We start from the raw sequence: 20,532 nt of genomic DNA on the forward strand, positions 1-20,532 counted from the left end.
TTAGCCACTGTGAGAACAGGATGCTGGACTAGATGGACCACTGGCCTGATCTAGCAGGGTCTTATGTTCATATATTGGATTTTCTTCCCTTGTCAGATTATCCATAAATTGGGAAAATCTGAATTTATTGGTGAGAAGGTGCAGGCTACCACTCAGTTAAGGAGAATGTCATGTGGATGCCACAAAAGAGTGGGGGCACCTTCAAATCCACATGAAACTCCAGTGTGGATGAGCTCCTTAATGGATTTCTCCTTGCAAGAAGTACAGAGTAAACTGAAGGGAATCTCACGGCAAGGCTACCTGTAGTAGCTTTGAGGACTGATACACCTGTTGACTAGCAGATTTAGCATGTTACAACTCGTGAAGAATCAAGCATATGAACCCATGCAAGGTGACTAGAGAAGGAGTGGTAAATTGATATATATGTGATGTTCCAAACACAGACGAAAACAGATATAAATGTGAAAAAGGGGGAAGGGCAACAGCTCAGTGATAGACGATCTGCTTTACATGCAGAGGTCTCAGGTTCAGTCTCCCGCCTCTCCAGGCAGAGTTGGGAATGACCCCTGCCTGAAACCCTGGAGAGTCAGTGTAGCCAATACTGGGCTAGAGGGACAGAGAGCCTGGCTCACTCTAAGGCAGCTTCCTGTGTCCCTAAGGCAAAAGCCAGGATGAAGAACATTCTTATTGTATGGTTACACAATATGGAGACAGCATCTAGCTGTTTTTTAACACATCTTCATTTGCAAAAAATAAAAATGTGGCCTCAGCTTCCTTTGTCCTCTTTCTTTCCCAGTCTTCTCAGTGACCCTTATCCCCTCCCTGCCATGAGACAAAACACACAGACAAAAAAACTCCAATAAGCAAGAAGGGAGATTGGTGTCAGGATTACAAGAAGAGTTATGTGAGAGAAGGGGTGGCTGCATCTTCTTTCACAACCACAGTTTTGTGTAAGAGACGTACAGTCTCCAGGTTGTGACATCACTGCCCAGGTAGCTAGAAACAAACAGTCAGTGGTTGGATGATGTCTAGCTTCATCTCACTCCTAATCTAGGCTATTTAAAGCTGTTTCTATAATCTAGAGCAGCCTTTCCCAACCAGTATGCCTCCAGATGTTGTTGGACCACAATTCCCATCTTTCCTGACCATTGGCAATGCTGGCTGAGGCTGATGGGAGTTGTGGTCCAACAGCGTCTGGAGGCACACTGGTTGGGAAAGGCTGCTCTAGAGAATCCCTTTTATGTTCTATACATTCCGTATGAGGGTCCTCTTAGGGGCATATGAGAAAGATAACAGCTATTCAATTTACCAAAGGGTAGACAAGTTTATTTTTATAATAAGGAAGGTGGGAAATGAAGCTTGGGAATGCCCTCTGTGAAAGGGTGACATTTTCCTATTATTTCAGGTGAAACTTTTCTTTTAATTATTTTGCTATTTGAAAGTGACAGAAAATCATTAATTGAATTGCCTTCCTGAAGTGGTCGAATAAGGACAGCTCCACCAAGTTGCTCTGTTTGCTCAAGAGTGAGAATAGTAATTGGTATCCAACTGTTAAGATTCAATGTCTTGTCATCTTTGCATTTCCTCTTCATCCTATTAATTCCAGTTTACACATTCCATTTGTTAGTTTCTGGAAATATCTGCCTAGTCACTGTAACAACCAGGGCTGTGGAGTCAGAGTCATGGAGTCAGAAGCAATTTTGGGTGGAGTCAGAGTCGGAGTTAGTAGAAATGTACCGACTCCAACTTCATATTAATATCAATATTAATATACATTTGCCATTTATGAAGGAGTCGGAGTCGGAGTCGAAGGTTTAATGTACCGATTCCACAGCCCTGGTAACAACATTTTCTTCCAGTGTATATGAATAATACACATTTTTCCCCTTAAAATCTCACTGGAGGATGGTTTGAATCACTGAAGTGTGTAAGAAGGAACACAAGACCATAAAGCTAATACAGGACATTGAAAATGATTTTATTTGTTTTTCCAGAAGACATAAACACCTCAGGGTTAGGCGTACACTCATATGACTAAGCCTCCACTTTATGTGACCTGAAATTGTAAAGAAAAACGAATACCATTTACATTGTTGTACTTTGATAAAGTAAAACATTTTGTAAAACCTCAGGATTTGTTTGCTGCTTTTTTAAAAAAACAATTGAGAATGAGAAATAGAAAACTTCAGTATTATTCAGTTATTGTTCCAGCTCAGTTATTGGTCAAATATAATAAAATAACAGAATTGGTGCAGATCATCAGTTATTGTGGAAGAATTCATTAGGCCAGGAAAATCAGAATGTGGAGGCACTGACCTGATATTGTATTGGAAGTCATTGTCTTATCAAGCAAAACAACACAAGAGAACTTCTGGCAAGCTGTTGAAATTAATGTTTTGCAATCATTGAGCCACAGAAATGACTCAAGAAGATGCTTCAAAATCTACCTGGAGTGGGAGACAGAGATGCATATAGGATCAGAATCTAGAAATGATTCCAAAATTGGTACTCCTTTTTGCAACAAAAGCATTTATCATTTTGATGTTACATTATCATACATTTTCAGATACAGGTACCTATTCATCTGAGGCAGATTCCTGTGCCTCTGATAACCAAAGGTTGCTTTTAACAGCCATGAACAAATTGATTAACTGATGTACGTGCATTCCTTACACATGGTAAACGACATCTCAGATTCATATTAATTTCCTACACAACTTTTATTTCATGTCTGTAAGACTTTTATTTATGTCTGTAACAACAACAAGAAATCTTCTGCTGACTCCTTTCATAAATTACTATGAGAATGACACTCAGCTGTTTCTCCCTGTTCCATCTGTCTCAGGAGAGGAGTTTGCTGAAGTGCTAGACCAGCGCTTGGAGGTAGTGATGGACTAGATGTGAGCCAATAAACTGAAGCTGAATAAAAAGACAGAGGTGTTAAGTGTGCTGAGTCCTCAAGTCTAGAAGTTTGGAAGACTGCCTGTTTTATTTTATTTTATTACATTTATATCCCACCCTTTCCCCTAGAACAAGGCTAGACAGGGCTGCACATTGCTTGGGATGCTCCTGAATCCAACAGTCACTGGATCCTCAAGGAGCCTCGATGGCTAGAAGTGGCTATTCCCAGTTTTGGATGGTTTGCTAGCTATGGCCCCTCTTGGACAGAGATGACTAAGCCACTGTTCTCCATACTCTGGTAGCCTCCAGACTGGACTATTACAATGCACTCTACATGGGGCTGCCCTTGAAGACATTTCAGAAACTTCAGCTGGTCCAAAATGCAGCAGCACATTACTGGCAAGAGATCAATTTAGAACTTGCATATCTCCTCTTTTAAAACAGCTGCACTAGTTTGTTTCCAGGCCCAATTCAAGGAACTCGCATCAGGTCCAACACTAGCACATGGCCAGGTGGGGCACTGGCCTGAGGGCCCAGGATCTCACACAGGGCTCCAGGGGGCCCTACCGGAATAAGCACAGGCTAGCAGCAGAGGAGAGAATCAGCGGGCAGTGGTGCAGGCAAGCCCACCACCTCTACAGCAAGAGTCTGTTCTGTTCAGCTGCATGGCTGCCAGGGAAGAGAAGCACTAGGACAGTTGCTAAGGAGCTGCCCCGCCTGTCCTGAGTTTCAGGCATGGGAGGAGGGATGGAGCTTACTGGCATGTAGCAGCAGAAGTGAGGCAATGCTGAGAGGAGAAAGGTGCTGAAAAAGAGCCTAAATATGTCTATTGCTCAGAAGTAAGCCCTGTTGAATTCAGAAGGGCTTCCTCCCAGGTAAGTGCAGTTAGAATTGCAGCCTAAGTAGGGTTGCCAGATTCATGGCCTGAGACTGATCCTGTATCTTTAGGAGAAGAGAAAGGGGGAAAGGGAGAATTTCACCTTGTGGTTTTTCCCATTACAGAGTTGCAAGAACACCTGCACTTGGCTGACTTTCTCTTCTCCTAAAGATACAGGATCAGTCTCAGGCCATGGACCTGGCAACCCTAAGCCTAAGAGTGAGCTATGGAGCTTGCAAGGCAGGTAAGAAGGTTTTCCTAGTTTTCTTAGGCTGCAATCCAATAATGTCTACGCAGAAGTAAGCTCCATTGGGTTCAATGGGTCTTACTTCCAGGGATTGCAGCCTTAATAACAGAATAATTATTGCCTCCCCACCCCCTCGTACCCTTTGCCTCACTGATCAGAGAGAGAGAGAGAGAGAGAGAGAGTTAAGACCTTCCCTCTCCTTTTACAGGCAATCTTCCATTGCTCAGATCTGTCCTGGGGCTTTTGTATATAAATTCCCTTTCTCCCCCCCTTGCCTCCCCACCACCCCAGTTGTAGCTGGGAAGCTCCTATTATTATTTTCATTGATATATTGTTTTTTCTATAAGGACCCCAAATATGTTTTTTCCCCTCCCTATTTTATCCTCTCAACACCCCAGTGAGGTAGGTTAGACTGAGAGACAGTTACTGGCTCAAGGCCATCCAGCAAGCTTCATGGCTGAGCAGGGATTTGAAACCAGGTCTGGCAGGAGGTCCTAGTTACCATGTGTCTCTTCAACTTGGAAACTTGTACATTTATGATGCTTGGTAGTAACAGGGCAGGTTCAGAGACTAATAGTTTGTCCCTAGAAAAGCCCCTTTCTTCGGTCCTTCATAATACTAATAGCATTAAATCTCCACCAGTGCTGTGTGTTTATTCTGCACTAGACATCAAAGGTGATTCCTCTTATAGACATTTTTATGAGGGTTTCTGATGGACTGAGGCATGCTGGAGTATTGTGTTGCATCTGCGTTTATATGGGTCTACAGTATCTGAAGGTTTCTTTGCATGTAAGCCCTATGATGTGGAGGTATCCTTTAGTGTCATTTTTGTACACTATATACACTTCTTAACATATAAGTGAATTGTAGCTGAATTATTGTGAATGCCTTTTTTTGAAGAAATGGAATTTTAACTTTTTAAAAAATAGTATTTGCTTAAAAGGGCAGCGTTTAATCTACTGTTCTGTCCTTGGCTTGTCCTGGTGCTCTGATATAACAGTGTCATGTGGCAATAAGGAGTTTAAGATTAATTCTAGAATGCCTCCTAATATCTCAGCACACTTGAGTAAGTTGTGAGTGCAGGGAAAGGGCCATTGCAGCATCTGCCTTGCATGCAGAAGGTCCCTCAGGTTCAGTCCCCAATGGCATCTCCAGGTAGAAGAGGTGCCATCAGGGACTGAAGCTGAGAGACCTTGTGGGAGAGACTCCTTCCTGAAGTTCTGGAGAGCTGCTGCCAGTCAGTGTTGAAAGTACTGGGCTAGATGGACCAAGGATCTGACTCAGTATAAGGCAGCTTCCTATGTGAGTAGAAAATCCTGGTGGAGAACTGAAATTTTTATTTGAAATGCTTTTTTCAAAGATCTTTGCAAATGACAGGAATGAATGGCTTCAACCCACACACACACATATATTTTTTTGTTCGTGAAAACATTAAAGTAGAGAAGCCAACAGAAAAAGCAAAAAATGAGAATTATTTCTCAGTACATTTTGTGGAAGGTCCCAGGCTCTGATGCTATTCATATAATCATTAACATGGTAAACCAAAGTAAATTCATAGGAACTGAGGGCTACAAAATAGATTAATTTACCCCAACAATTAAACTATATCAAAATTTTGTATTTTTATTTTATAAGAGGGGGTTGCAATTAGGGTTGCCAGGTCAGAAGCATCCCAAACCCTGAGAATTCATGGACCTAGTGATGTCATGGGGCGTGCCCTGGTGATGTCATTAAGCATGATACATTAAGTGTCAACCACAGTTGCTTGAAGCATACCACTCAAACAAAAAAGTTCTCTGATTGGAAATTAAGACAGAAATCTTCACTAAATGAGGATGTTTCTACTTCCAGCTGAAGCAACAGGATCATTCCTTCTCACATGCTTAGAGAGCCTGGGTAAGGAACATTTAATCTAGCCTACTTGCTTCTGGCAAGAAGGGTTTAAGTGCCCTCTGGCGAGATCAGTCACCAGGAGGCCATTGAAGGAAGAAAGCCTAGTGTTGTGGAGATGCTAGATGGGAGCACTCAGGAGTAAAGATGGATGTCCTGAAGGCTGCAATGCTAAACACACTTACTAAAGGACCAAACCCCATAGAAAATAGGACTTACTTCTGAGTAGATATTGTTAGGATTGTGCTGTTGGTAAGACTTGACTAGGGATTCTCTGCAAAGATATCCATATGAAAGCAGAATTGGCAATTCCCGGCCTGGAATGCCCTGCCTGCCTTTTAATGTGGTTGCTCCAAACTTCTTTACAGACTTGACTCTTCACTGCAGAGAGAGGTTTGGGAAATGAGTAAGAGTTAAGACAAGTCTCTACTCTTTCCTGCCTACTCTGTGGGCTGCTATAAACTCACTTTGACAACCAACCCAATTCCATTGAGTAATAATTGACAGAGAGAAAACACAGTTTGGTCTACCTTCATAAGCAGTAGATTGGGAACAACTGAAGCCACACTTCCCAGTATGTGAATTCTCTATTACCACTATGGGGCAAGAAATAAACCATCATGCAAATAACAAGATGCATCATCAGTAGGTTAAAAGGGATTGAGCTGACCATATGGAACCACTTTTGTTGCTTCTATGGATGAAAGGAAGTAAGGTCAGAGGTAAATGAAATGCAAATAGAAAAAGAAAAAGGAAAAACAGTGATGTTTTCCTGCATGCAAAACCATACCAACTACATCTAGATTCCTATGAGTAAGACAGAAAACTCAGCATCCCACAAACAATCGGGATTCCTAACCAAACCTAAAAAAATTCTGGCAGCCAGTCAGCCAAGATCACAGAAATCCCCAAGCAGCACAATCTGATCCGGGGGCTGCAGTTAGTACAGAAGGCTGCAGCACAATTGCTCACATGAGTGAGACCCTATCAGCACATAATACCTCTGCACTGAAATCCGCAGTGCTTGCCAATTTGCTACAAGGCCAAGTTCAAGGTGTGCTTTCCATGTTACGGGTTCCACATAGTACTTGTTCTGCTCTTGTAGGAAATTGATCCTTTAGTGTGGCAGTATCTACGCTTTCAAACTCCCTGCCTATTGACATTAGGCAAACATCTTCATTGCACTCTTTTCAGCACCTGCCAAAACCCTTTTTTGTTTAGGCAAGCCTACCCAGGAATGTAAGACAGCTAGTATAGCACAGTGGGGAGGAGACCCTGGCTGGAAGTTCAGAGTCTGTGAGTTCAATTCCCCGCTCGTGTCTCCTGGGTGTTAAGGGCTAGCTAAAGATCACCCCCACAGTGAGTGGCTCAGGGGTTATGTGCCCTGCCACCTGTGCAGCCGTGGGCAAGCTGCATAGTCCCAAGGAGCCCAGTTGCCCCCCAGCTGGCAGTTGTGGACAAGGAAGGAGCTGGCTTGTGCAGCTGTGGCAAGCTGAGCAGGCCCTAGCCAGCTGGGGAGGACTAGCCTCAGAGGGAGGCAATGGTAAACTACCATGAAATCCCTATTCATAGAGTCGCCATAAGTCGGGATCGACTTGAAGGCAGTCCACCCAGGAATATAGAAGCTATTGTGTTTTTTATCTGTTTTTAACTCATTGTTGGTTTTATTATTTTGAATGTTTTTAAATATCTGCCAATAATTTTATTGTTTTAATTCCTTCTATAAACTGCTTTGAGGTTTTTTCCAATAAAGCAGTGTACAAATGTTATAAATAAAATACATAAATAAATTTTGGAGTCACTGTGGCCCTTGGGTCTTTCCTCTTTTAGAAACAAAGGAATCTGTCTTATACCGAGTCAGGCCATTTGGTACCATTGAGCTCAGTACTGATGACATGGACTAGCATTAGCTCTTGAGGATTCCAGGCAATAGTCTCTTCCAGAGATTGAATTTTGGACCTTTGCAAGCAAAGCATGTGCACTAACACTGAGCTACAGCCCCATTTAAAAAAGTATCTTTTAAAATTGTTCTTTTCAGTTCACTAATGAATGCACAGTATACTAGGGCAGATCCACACTATTCATTTAAAGCACAGTCAACATTCATTTGAAGCACATGAATCTGCCACAGAATCATGGGAACTGTAGTTTGTTAAGGGTGGTGGGAACTATAACTGTGAGGGGGAAACAACACTTCCCAGGACTCTTTGGGGGAATTGATGCACTTTAAATGCGAGTTGGATGTGGTTTAAATGTATTATGTGGATCTGTAGTACTTCATAAACTTTGCTTGCATATAAATCATTTTACCCCCCTTAGGATGCACACCTTAACGTGAGAATGTTGAAGAAGCTGAGAGCAATGCCGTCAGGAGTCTAGACCAAGAGAATAGACTCCTAGCAGGGGCACCCAAAGCGGAATGGTCAAAGCTGAGACACCAGATGCATCCAAACTCAGAGGAAGGCAATGGTAAACCACCTCTGAATACCTCTTACCACGAAAACCCTATGAACAGAGTATCCAAAATGCAACATGAGATAGTGCTGGAAGAGGAGACTCCCAGGTCAGAAGGCACTCAACGACCTACTGGGGAAGAACAAAGGACAAATACGAGTAGCACTGTGACTAATGACGCAGCTGGGTCAAAGCAAAAGGAAGCCCAGAGGGTGATGTGCACAGATGCGAAATGGGAGTCCAGAATTGTACGACGGACACAATTGGAACATGGAATGTCAGAAGCATGAACCAGGGAAAGTTAGAAATTGTCAAGCAAGAAATGGAACGTATCAACATTACAATACTTGGTGTGAGTGAATTAAAATGGATGGGAATGGGACATTTTCAATCAGGAAACTACAAAATATTCTTTGCAGGAAATGAGAAATTAAGAAAAAATGGGGTTGCTTTAATAGTGAGGAGTGATGTAGCAAAAGCAATTAGGAGCTACAACGCAAGGTCTGAGTGGGTGATATCAATGAGATTAAACGGGAAGCCTATTAACATAACCATCATCCAAGTCTATGCTCCAACGGCAAACGCAGAAGAGGGATTTTAAGCAGAAGTACAGGAGGAAATTGATCACACACCAAAACAAGATGTGCTGATAATCATGGGGGACTGGAATGCAAAAGTAGGGAACAGAGAAGAACTAGGAATTGTGGAGAAATTGGGCTCAGGATACAGAAATGAAGCAGAAGAAAGACGTATTGAATTCTGTGAAGCCAGTAATTTGTTTCTTGCAAACACATTTTTTGAGCAACCAAAAAGACGACTGTACACGTCGACATCACCAAATAATATAGGAATCAAATTGATTATATAATTGGTAGCAGAAGATGGAGAAGTTCCATTCTTTCTGCAAAAACAAGACCAGGAGCAGACTGCGGTACAGATCATGAACTGGTCGTATTGAAAATCAGAGTAAAGCTAAAGAAGAACAACAAAGCAATCATAATGCCAAAATACAATTTAAATAACGTCCCAGAAGAATATAAAAATCAAATAAGAAACAGATTTGAGGCTTTAAACTTAGTTGACAGAGAACCAGAAGAACTATGGAGTGAAGTCAGAGACATTATCAGGGAAGAATGCAAAAAGACAATACCTCTCGTTAAAAAGAGAGAAAGACCTCAATGGATGACTGAAGAAACGCTTAAAATTGTTAAAGAGAGAAGGAAAGCAAAAACAAGAGGAGACAGAATCACGGTCAGAACACTAAATGCAACAATACAGCGACTAGTACATAGGGACAAAGAGAACTATTACAATAGTTATTGTATAGAAATAGAAGAGAACAACAAAATGGGAAGAACAAGAGCCCTATTCCAAAAGATTAGAGAAATGAAAGGGAAATTTAAACCAAGAGTAGGGATGTTGAGTAATCAACAGGGGAACACACTGACTGACCAAGATGAAATAAAAGGAAGATGGAAGCAATACACTGAAGAACTCTATAAAAGAGATGCCAGGATGACAGATTCATTCATGGAGGAACCGTATGATAAGAACCAGAAATTTTAGAATGCGAGGTGAAAGCTGCTCTTAAAATACTTGGAAGAAACAAATCACCAGGAACAGATGGCATACCAATAGAGTTGCTACAAGCTACTGAGAATGAATCTGTCCAAATTTTGACAAAAATTTGTCAAGAATCATGGAAAACTAAACAGCGGCCCACACACTGGAAGCATTCAATATACATCCCAATTCCAAAGAAAGGGGATCCCAGGGAATTTAGTAATTATCGAACAATTGCCTTAATATCCCATGCAAGTAAAGTAATGCTCAAGATTCTACAACAAAGACTCTTACCATATATGGAGTGAGAAATGCCAGATGTCCAAGCTGGATATAGAAAAGGAAAAGGCACCAGAGATCATATTGCGAACATATGTTGGATAATGGAATGGACCAAGGAATTTCAGAAGAAAATCACCCTGTGCTTTATAGATTACAGCAAAGCCTTTGACTGTGTAGATCATGAAAAACTATGGAATGCTTTAAAAGAAATGGGGTGCCACAGCATCTGATTGTCCTGATGCGCAACCTATACTCTGGACAAGAGGCTATTGTAACGACAGAATATGGAGAAACTGACTGGTTTCCAATCGGAAAGGGTGTGAGACAGGGGTGCATTTTATCACCCTATTTGTTTAATCTATATGCAGAACGTATCATACAGAAAGTAGGATTGGACCAAGATGAAGGAGGTGTGAAAACCGGAGGGAGAAATATCAATAATTTAAGATATGCAGATGGTACCATACTACTAGCAGAAACCATTAATAATTTGAAATGAATGCTGATGAAAGTTAAAGAGGAAAGCACAAAAGCAGGACTACAGCTGAACGTCAAGAAAACCAAAGTAATGACAACAGAAGATTTATGTAACTTTACAGTTGACAATAACATTGAATTTGTCAAGAATTATCTATACCTCAGTATAGTCATTAACCAAAATGGAGACAATAGTCAAGAAATCAGAAGAAGGCTAGAACTGGGGAGGGCAGCTATGACAGAACTAGTGCACCTCTGGCTTAAAGAATAGCAAATATAAGACAGGATCCAAAGTATTACCTTATATATGCTCACAAGCTTGGGCAAGAGCAGTGGGGTATTTTGACTGTTTTGAACAGAAGGCCTTCTATGTGCCACATCACAGAGTTGGGTGACCAGATACAAAAGAGGTCAAAGCTCTTGTGTAGAAAAAAGGGGAATTTTGCCACTGTAACTTGTTATGCAAGCTCTACACCTGGTATTTCCCTCTTCAGCATTACTGTTAATGGTGCAGGAGCCCTGTTATCTTTTGCACCTGGCCACCCTATCACCAACTACATTGGAAAGTATCCTCAACTTCAAACAGATTGCCACTTTTTTCAGCCCAAGGGCTGCATTCCCTTTTGGGCAACCTTCTGGTGGCTGCATGGCAGTGATTGGTAGGGCCTGGGGTAAAAAATGGGTGGAGTCAGAGACAAAAGGAGGAGGAGCAACAGATGTGACTCTCACCTTTGTACAATACTCTATATTCCAGCTATGCAAAAGTCAGAAATTTCTATACACCTCTGTCCATCTCTCCATCCTCCACCCAGGGAAGTAAAAACATTATTACAGTTCAAGGACCCATTTCAGCCAGGCAAAAGCACTCGAGGAGCAGGGCCAATAAGAGATTTGGCCTGGGGAGAGTTCTGAGGGCCAGATAGAAAGGGCTGGTAGACCACATTTCATCCCTGGGCCTGAGGTTCCCCACTCCTGCTTTAGGCTTTTACTTACTGTAGTTTCTCTTGTCTAATATGAAGCCTCTTTTGAAACTTTGCCACCATGTTGCAGAAAAAAACATGCCTGATAGCAGACTCACAGATTGGACCAAATACCTAATATATAAATACATCCATAAAATCTGATAGAGTGTTGCATGCCCCATTTAGCTAGCAACTGTCTGGATCCCAATTTGCCTTTTTGGGCACTCAGCTTATCCAGCTAGACTGTCCAGGCCTGCTGGTGACTGCTACAATAGAGTTTGTTACCCCACTCTAACTTGATGTTTCTTCCCACCAGCAGTTATGAGGAGGGTCATGAGCTTTGAGGAACTTGACCCCTTAGCATCACTGGAGCTGATCATCAAAGGATAGAGAGTCAGGGCCAGCACCAGACATGACTGGGCCTTGGGCACCAGCCTGCCCTGGGCTCCCACTGCTGTCGCCCAATACCCCCCAATACAGGCAGTGTGGGGCTAATTAACCTGCCCATGAACCCTACCTACCTCTCATGTCATGTGAATGATGAGCACACATTGTGCTCATGCCTGCCATCAACCAAGATGGTGCTGGGGGTGTCAGCCCCTTAGGGAAGCCCCACAGCCATCTTGGGTGATGGCAGGCATGCGCACACAGCATTCACACTGACAGGAGAGGTAGGTGGGTATGCGGGCAGGCTTATTGAAGCCTGCACTGGCTGTATTGGGTGGTGGTGATTGGGAGCTCCCTCTCTGCAATCAGTGGCTGAGTTGGGTTGAGGGACCTGACACTGCCGCAGATCACGGAACAGGAGGGCCACCCTCTCACCCTAAGGAGGGGCCCCTCTGGGCTGCAGGGGCCCTCAGCCAGGGCCGAACCTGGTAGTCCTCTGGCGCCGGCCCTGTAGAGAGTAAAGAGTATTATTGTTCTCATGTCCTGCTTATGGGCTTCCCATCTGGTGAGAAACTGTAAGAACAGAATACTGGGCTAGATCAGAGGTTTAGTTAACTTAAATTTCTTGGGTAGGCCCTCAGTCTATGGATGCCACATAACAGCGGTTGTTTATTGGGGTGTAAGGAGGGACTGACAGTCTCCAGAAGTGGGATATATAGTATAGCTGGATCAGATTTTGCAGCTCACAACACATGAAAAGCGAAAATCTGCAAACTGAAACTTAAATTTAAAAGTTCTCTTATTCTTATCAAAAATATTTACCAAATACTTCAACAATCAATCAGCATATCATTTACCATGTTGGGCCTTACTGCTATATAATGTTTCAAAAGTTGATAACTACAATACAATAAAACAGAGTTTAAATGGAAAAAAAGCCATACTTGGGGAGTGGAAGTAAACGTTTCCCAAAAAAATATATGTGTAAACAAGTATTTTGTTTACTGGGAGGAAGGGCAGGATATTAATCAATCAATCAATCAATTAATGATCTTAGGCAGGCCAAGTTTGTTATTTCCAACAGCTAGATTCATCGCTGAAGTAGCAACATATTGTAATCAGTCTAATTTTACATCAAACTGTGGTTTCAGATTTAACTGTTAATGCACCCGAAACAGAATATAACCTCCAGTTTGAAACACAAAAGGCTGTCTTCACCATCATATGACACTGACCAATAAAAAGGCTTTGAAATTAATAAAAATAAATTTGACACATTTCTAGGATGAATAATGAGAGAAATATAATTTTTCTAGGTTAGATTCTCTGTAGAAACAGTAGTACCACAGAAAAGAAGCAAAGTAAGAAGAACACCAACAAACATACAAAAATGTAATTCTCCTTCTTTGGAGATGCAGTTCTGATTGTAGATGTTGCTACCGCTCACCATACGCTCAGAGGCACATGTTACCAAATTCTTCCAAGCTACACAGGAATTGGATTGGATTGTGAAAGACCAACCCAAATTGTGCTTGCATTTTTACAAATTTGTACAATATCTCAGAGAGGAGGTCAGGTCTCCTGCTCCCCTGGTACATTCACTATAGCTGCCCAATTTCCCTTCTTCTTAAAGTTTGATAAAAAAATATCTGTTGGCTATAGGTACATACATTCTTAAACTGCAAGGCTTTTTTGCATATTAGCCCAGGACATTAACTACATAACATGATTTTAAGCAGCAATCCTAGGCATCAGCCTTCCCCAACCTGGTGCCCTCCAGATGCTGCTGAACTACAATTCCCATCATTCCTGACTATGGGCCAGGTTGGGGAAGGCTGCTACACCCACTTAGGGCTTACCCATATGGGAGCATAGGGCTTATCCACATGGGAACATAGGGCTTATCCACATGGGAACATTACTAAAGACGCTGTTTTTACCTCAGTTTTCTATTTGCACCATCTGCAGTGCATGCTTAATGCTAGTTGCAAACATGGTCATTTCCATTCACACCAGCAGTCCTACCTCTATGAAGGAGTTTCCTAATGACCACACCCTCTAATTTTACATTTCCATTCCCTCTGGTTGCTAGGGAACCAAGAATGCTCAGTTTATTCTACCAGCTGTAGTATATTACTTTTTAAAAAAAAAAAATGGAAGTGCTAGTATCTGTATTTTCACTGCCTATGGTTGCTAGGATACAGCTAAAAGTACAAAACTTTGTTTGAGCAGTATTACACTTTTGCACAAAAGTCAGGGGAAAAGAAAAAGAGAGGCACCATTCATTGGCCAAGAAGTGGGGCTGCTTGTTGCATTAAATAGTAGAACACTGTCGGTAGTCTGCCCCTTGTGGCTGTTTGCAGAATTCCAGAACTGTTTGCCTCAGAACTGAGGAGAGTGACCAAAAGTTGCTTGTCAACCCACAGGAAACAAAATGAAAGGAGGGAGGATATAGTGGGTGTGGAAAGGGATTTTGAAAAAGTAACGACTGACACACCCACCTGAAAACATCAAAAGTAAGCATCTGCAACCACAAGTGGAGCTGAGTGGAAACATAATTTTTCACTTTTCACATTATCAGAGGATTAGGTTAGTATGTATTTACAGAGGGAAAACTGTGTGATAGCTTCTGTTTGCCGGTAATGTCATGTGAACAATGCAAATTAAAAGGAGATGCAAGCAGCAGCAAACACACAGTAAGCCACTGTATAGATAAGCCCTTATCCGGGACAATATCCCATTGAATTTAATGGGATTTACTTCTGAATAAACATAGGATTGTACTGTCTTAGAGCTCACTGTGAGGGCCTGCACCTGGTGCCAAGCCAAGGAGACAGTAAACTAGGGTTGCTGCTGGTGTATTGTCCACCCTGCTGCCCAGTAGTTTCTCTGACCAAACTGGTGGAGACTGTCTCAGCTGTGGTATTGGAGAAGTCCAGAATGATAGTTCTGGGCGATTTCATTGTCCATGCTGAGGCTGCCTCTAGTGTTCTGGCTGAGGAGTTCATGGCCTCCATAATGACCATGGGTCTGTCTCAAGGTATCACCGGTCAGACACAAAGGGCAAGGCACACCCTTATCTTGGTTTTTGCTCCAGATGAAGGGGTGGTCTGGAGATGGGTGGTAGATGTCACCCTATTGTCGTGGTCAGACCACTTCTTGGTGAAGTTTAGACTTATAGCTCCAATCCTCCCCTTCAGATTAAGATGATTTGCCCCTGGAGACTAATGGAATCCAATGGATTCCTGAATGCCCTGGGGGAGTTCCCAGTAGATAGAGCAAGTGACTCTGTTGAAGCCCTTGTCATGCTGTGGAACAGCAAGATGCATCGCGCTCTTAACGTGGTTGCCCCTGAGCACCCTTTCTGGCATTGTGGAACCCAGTTTGTACCTTGGTACACCAATGAACTAAGGGCAATGAAACAGGCTGGATGACGGCTACAGCACAAGCGGCAAAAGACATGCTGTGAGGCTGATCAGGCACAAGTAAACATCTTAACCATGCCTACAGTGTGGCAGTGAGGGCGGCAAAGAAGGTCCACTTCTCTGCCTCCATCACATCCTCAAGTAGCATCCAGTGGAGCTTTTTTGTATTGTCAGGGGTCTGTTGACATCAACTCCAAGAAACTGAGTTTTAGACCCTTTGGAGGCTCACTGTGAATTGTTTGCAAGGCACGTTGAGGTTTAAGTTGCTTGTCTCCATAGCAATCTTGATGCCCCATCCACATCTTCTGTAGTCCCCAGTGAGGTGTCCAGTGCACCATCTGCTGCAACTTCTTGGGAACGGTTTCAGTTGATGTGGCCTGATGATGTGGACAAGGTGCTTGTGACGGTGTGACCAGCAACGTGTCCTCTCAATCCTTGCCCTTCTTGACTTACTAAAGCTTGCCGAAGGGGTATGACCAAGTGGATCCAGGGTATGGTCAATGTGCTGTTGCAAGAGGGAGTGGTTCCAGCCACCCTGAAAGAGGCGGTGATCCAACCACTCCTGAAAAAGCCTACCCTGGACCCACTGGTTTATTACGACTACCACCTGGTTGCAAATACCCCCTTTTTAGGGAAGGTGATCAAGAGGGTTGTGGTGCAGCAATTGCAAGTACTCTTGGATGAAACAGATTATCCTGACCCATTCCAATCTGAGTTCAGGCCTGGTTATGGGATTGAATTGGCCTTGGTCACCCTGATGGATGACCTTTATCAGGAGAAGAGGGAGTGCGACCCTGTTATTCTTATTTGATCATTGACCATAGTGTCTTTCTGGGCTGACTTGGTAAAATGGGTATTGGAGGCACTATTTACAGTGGTTCTGATCCTATCTCCAGGGTCATTTTCAGATAACAGCATTGGGTGATTATCCTTTCGGCCCCCTGGCATTGGTGTTGTGGGGTGCCTCAGGGTTCCATCTTGTCCCTGATGCTGTTTAACATCTATATGAAGCCCTTAAGAGTGTTCTGTGATGCCCCTGTATTTATAATACTGTAAATATGGTATGTGCGGGTTTAATAGAGTATATATGGTAAGTAGACTGAGTGAGAGGGGGTAGTACATGGGCTGGAAGACTGGAGAATGTTGTATTATGATTGGCTGAGCGTTTGAGTGTCTGAAGGTATAAATGAGAGGATGACAGTTGAGAAGGGTTTTTTTATTGAGGCAGTTGGTTGATGATTAGTGGGTTGGGGTTGGTTTGAATTAGACGGGTAGTGAGACAGGTTATTGACGGCTAAAAACATAAAGAGTACGCATCTGATGAAACCATACACTTGTTAAACAATACCTTTAAGTAATCTTGTTATTCCCTGTATATATAAATAAATATTTCTTGGTTTCAGAGGCACGTTACCAAATTCTTCCAAGCTACACAGCAAGTGGATTGGACTGTGAAAGACCAACCCAAACTGTGTTTGCATTTTGACAACTTTATAGGGCAGTACAATATCTCAGACAGGAGGTCAGGTCTCCTGCTCCCCTGGTGCATTCACTATAGCTGCCCAATTTCCCTGCTTTTTAAAGTTTGATAGAAATATCTGTGGGCTATAGGTACATTCTTAAACCGCAAGGTTTTTTGCGTATTAGTGATTATATTATATTCCAACAACGGAATACGAAAAGGAAGGGCCATAGCTCAAGGTAGAACATTTGCTTGGTACAGTAGGGCCCTCTTATACGGCGGGTTCCATTCCGGACCCCCGCCGTAAAGCGGAAATCGCCGTAAAGCAGAACCCCATTGACTTTAATCGGGCGCGTTGCGCAGAAATGACACAAGAAGGATGCAAAATGCCGCAAAAGCGGCAAAAGCGGCTTTAAAAGAAGGAAGGAAAGCCGCCGCATTAGCGGAACGCCGGGAAGCGGAGCACCGGTAAGCGTGGCCCTACTGTATGCAGAAGGTCCCAAGTTCAATCCCCAACATCTCCAGATTGGGTTGGGAGAGACTCCTACCTGAAACCTTTGAAAGCTGCTGCTCATCAGTGTACACAATACTGAGCCAGATAGACCAGTGGTCTGATTGTAGCTGTGGGCACACTAGTTGCCTACAACAAAGCGTTTCCATTGGCCACACCTGGAGGGGTAACGGGTTGATCTGCAAATTAGGCAGTAAACACACTAGTTGCCAGAGCAAAGCTTTTCCATTAACCACACCTGAAGGGAGAAAGGGTTGATCTGCTCATCAGTTGTGAAATCTATTTGAAGCTGAATTTTTCAAAAAACGCACTCAAGCTGCTCCCACCAGCTTTTCCAGTAAAAAGAGGTGGGGTCTGACTAGTGTCATGTGCCCTTATTTTCAGAAGAGAGGGGTAGAGACGCATTGGAACCCGCAGAACAGGTTTCTACCCTCAATTGCTAAATCTGTCAATTAAAAACAAACACTCGAACTGATCCCACCAGGATTTAGGGTAGAAACACACTTACTATTGTGCCAGTTCCAGTGCATCTCTGTCTCTCTTTTTTCAAAACAGAGGCACATGATGCTAGTCAAACTCCCCCCCCTTTTTACTTTTAAAACCTCATCGGATCAGCTCCAGTGCATTTTTTATTATTATTCTGCTTCAGGGAGATTTCACAACTGATTGGAAGATCGACCCTTTTGTCTTCCAGGTGTGGCCAATGGAAATGCTTTGCTGCAGGCTCAGGCAGAGACAGTGATTGGCCCAATGCTTTGCTGTGGGTGCTCCTGAAAGGTCTGAAGGCAGCAGTGGGGTAGGAAGTGTGGCCAGTAGAGGTCAGTATCGCTTCAAAACACAGCAAAAAAAATCATTCTGACTACTTTTGAAGCAATTGCTGTGCCCAAAACCTTAGAGTAAAAAGGGCAGAGTTTTGACTAGTGTCATCATGTACCACCGTTTTCAGAAAAGAGAGGTAGGAACTGGCACAACAGTAAATGTGTCTCTACCCTGTGTACAAGGCAGCTTCCTATGTAAAGTACAAAACATATTGTCACTCCATAACTGGACAAATGAAAATAGGTCCTTTGGAGTTGCTGTTTGGCCATACATCTTTAGTGTCAATCAACAGAAGGGTAGTAGAAATACTTTCTAATAGCATGTCAATCAGTCTTTAACAAAATGTAAGACTTTAACTACTTTAAAATAAAATCATTGGGCGCTTCTTTAAAAAATGTAGACTTCCAGTATGTTTTATAATATCACTTCACTCCCAAGATAGCATCCCCTCCCAAGTCTCATTAGGTAGCGTTTCTATCTTGCAGTTTCTCATCAAGCTGCACAGGAATACTGTTCAACGGAGCTTGTTTTTCCTCTTAGACAAGTGTTTCCATGCCTTCCCTCTGAGTCAAACTTCTCAGTGGCTTCCTGTAGGATTGGGACTCATCACAACAGCACAGCACATTGAACAGAGTTGAAATGAGTGGCATGAGCTTTAAAAGGCTAGGTATCAAAGGAATGCAGTCTGCTTACTTTGTATAAGCCAAGCAAATGTTCTGAGAGGACATATATGCTTAAATTACAAGGTAATGTACCAAATGTGTGATAATTTCCCGATAATTTCCATTTGGAGCAAATACCTGAAAACATATGGGGATATATCTTTATAGTGTTATGGTTCTATTAGCCTCATTTAGTGTTCCGTCTCTGCCTTTTTTAAAAGAATAATTTTTTTATCTTTTTTTACTCTTCAATTTAGCTATTGTTATTGGTTATGAGGGAAATTAGAAAGAAGTATAGCTTGTGTACTGCATGGAGGTGGGTTAATGGGGCACATTTTTAAAACTGTATTGTTTCCCTGTGAAATAAGAATGTGCCTTAATACAATAGTTTATTTTAGTCTTCTACTGAGATGTGATGGGAGAATTAGCCTTTGAAAATTGTGTGGCTTTATTAAGCAGCTATATAAATGAATTTGCTTGAAGTCTGAGCTAGTAAAGCCTATTAAGAGCAGATTTCCAAACCGAATAAGGAAGCACTATAGTGACACCTATTGGAAAACTTTGTGCTATATCAGTGCCTGATGTAATGATAACAAATTATGAATAATGATAAGAAACAGATTAATCTGATAACCGCTTATCTGTCTGTTTATAAAAATTGTATAAACCGCTTAATCAAAGAATCCCTAAACAGTGCATATAGATCAGTGTAAAACAATTATCAATATACATATTGGTTTGCTGTAAAAAACAGTGCTTTGTTAGAGGTAGTTAAGAGATAGGTTCTTACCTCATTGTACTTAATTATACCTTTCTTTGGGCAAATCTTTCACCGATGTTCATTGCAATAATGCAAAATCCAGGATGTATGAACAAAAGGTTCTTCTGAGATGAAGCTAATGTTAACGAGAGACCTGATGACAAATTTTGACACATGTCAAGCATGGCATCCAATTTAATAACTTTCCCTCTGCTTGAATCTTTCTGAAAGGGAAAGGAAAGGACAGTTTACCGGTTAATTTAGCAATGTCAGTCAGATTGGTTCCTGTACCATTCTGGAAACATAAAATATTACAACTGCAGGATTCAGCCATACTGTGGGATTATGTCCATTGCTGCAATTGATTGTGATTATATTTTATTTATTTATAAGATTTCTTACCGACCTTCAAAGACAGGTTACAGCAACAGAATATACAATTATAAAAATGGATAAAATATTTACAATTATAAAACATGTAAAACCATTCAAAATGGAACAGAACAATATAAATTTAGCAAAATAGGTGGGTCCCATAACACAAAATACCTTAACTGCGAAAGCTAAGTGCGCTAAAGAGGTGTATCTTCAGCATAAGGCGAAAGCTGTACAAGAAATACGCAAGATGCACTTCTGTGGGGAGTTAATTCCAGAATTTAAGGGCTGATACAGAGAAAGCTCTCTCTTGGGCCTCCATCCCCCACATTTCTGGGCATAGTGGAACTACCAAAAGATCCCCCTCTGAAGATCTTTAGAAAGTTGATAGGGATGGAGATGGTCTTTCAGATATTTGGGGCCTAAGTTGTTTATGATAGATGATGGTGAGTGATTTTCTCCTTATCAGTTGGTTCAA

The 20,532-nt window shown here is 42.2% G+C and overlaps 1 long non-coding RNA gene across 1 annotated transcript; it reads right to left on the reverse strand.

Moving 5' to 3' along the window:
* Positions 1-1,992: 1,992 nt before the first annotated feature.
* LOC133380296 (uncharacterized) lies at positions 1,993-19,893 on the reverse strand. The gene is made up of 3 exons (XR_009761416.1): positions 19,710-19,893; positions 2,317-2,447; positions 1,993-2,056 (listed from the first exon to the last, which is right to left on the reverse strand). It is a non-coding gene; the product is annotated as an uncharacterized LOC133380296 (long non-coding RNA).
* Between the last annotated feature and the right edge of the window lie 639 nt (positions 19,894-20,532).

The sequence above is a fragment of the Rhineura floridana genome, chromosome 3 (genome assembly GCF_030035675.1).
Source record: "Rhineura floridana isolate rRhiFlo1 chromosome 3, rRhiFlo1.hap2, whole genome shotgun sequence".
Classification (NCBI taxonomy): Eukaryota; Metazoa; Chordata; class Lepidosauria; order Squamata; family Rhineuridae; genus Rhineura; species Rhineura floridana.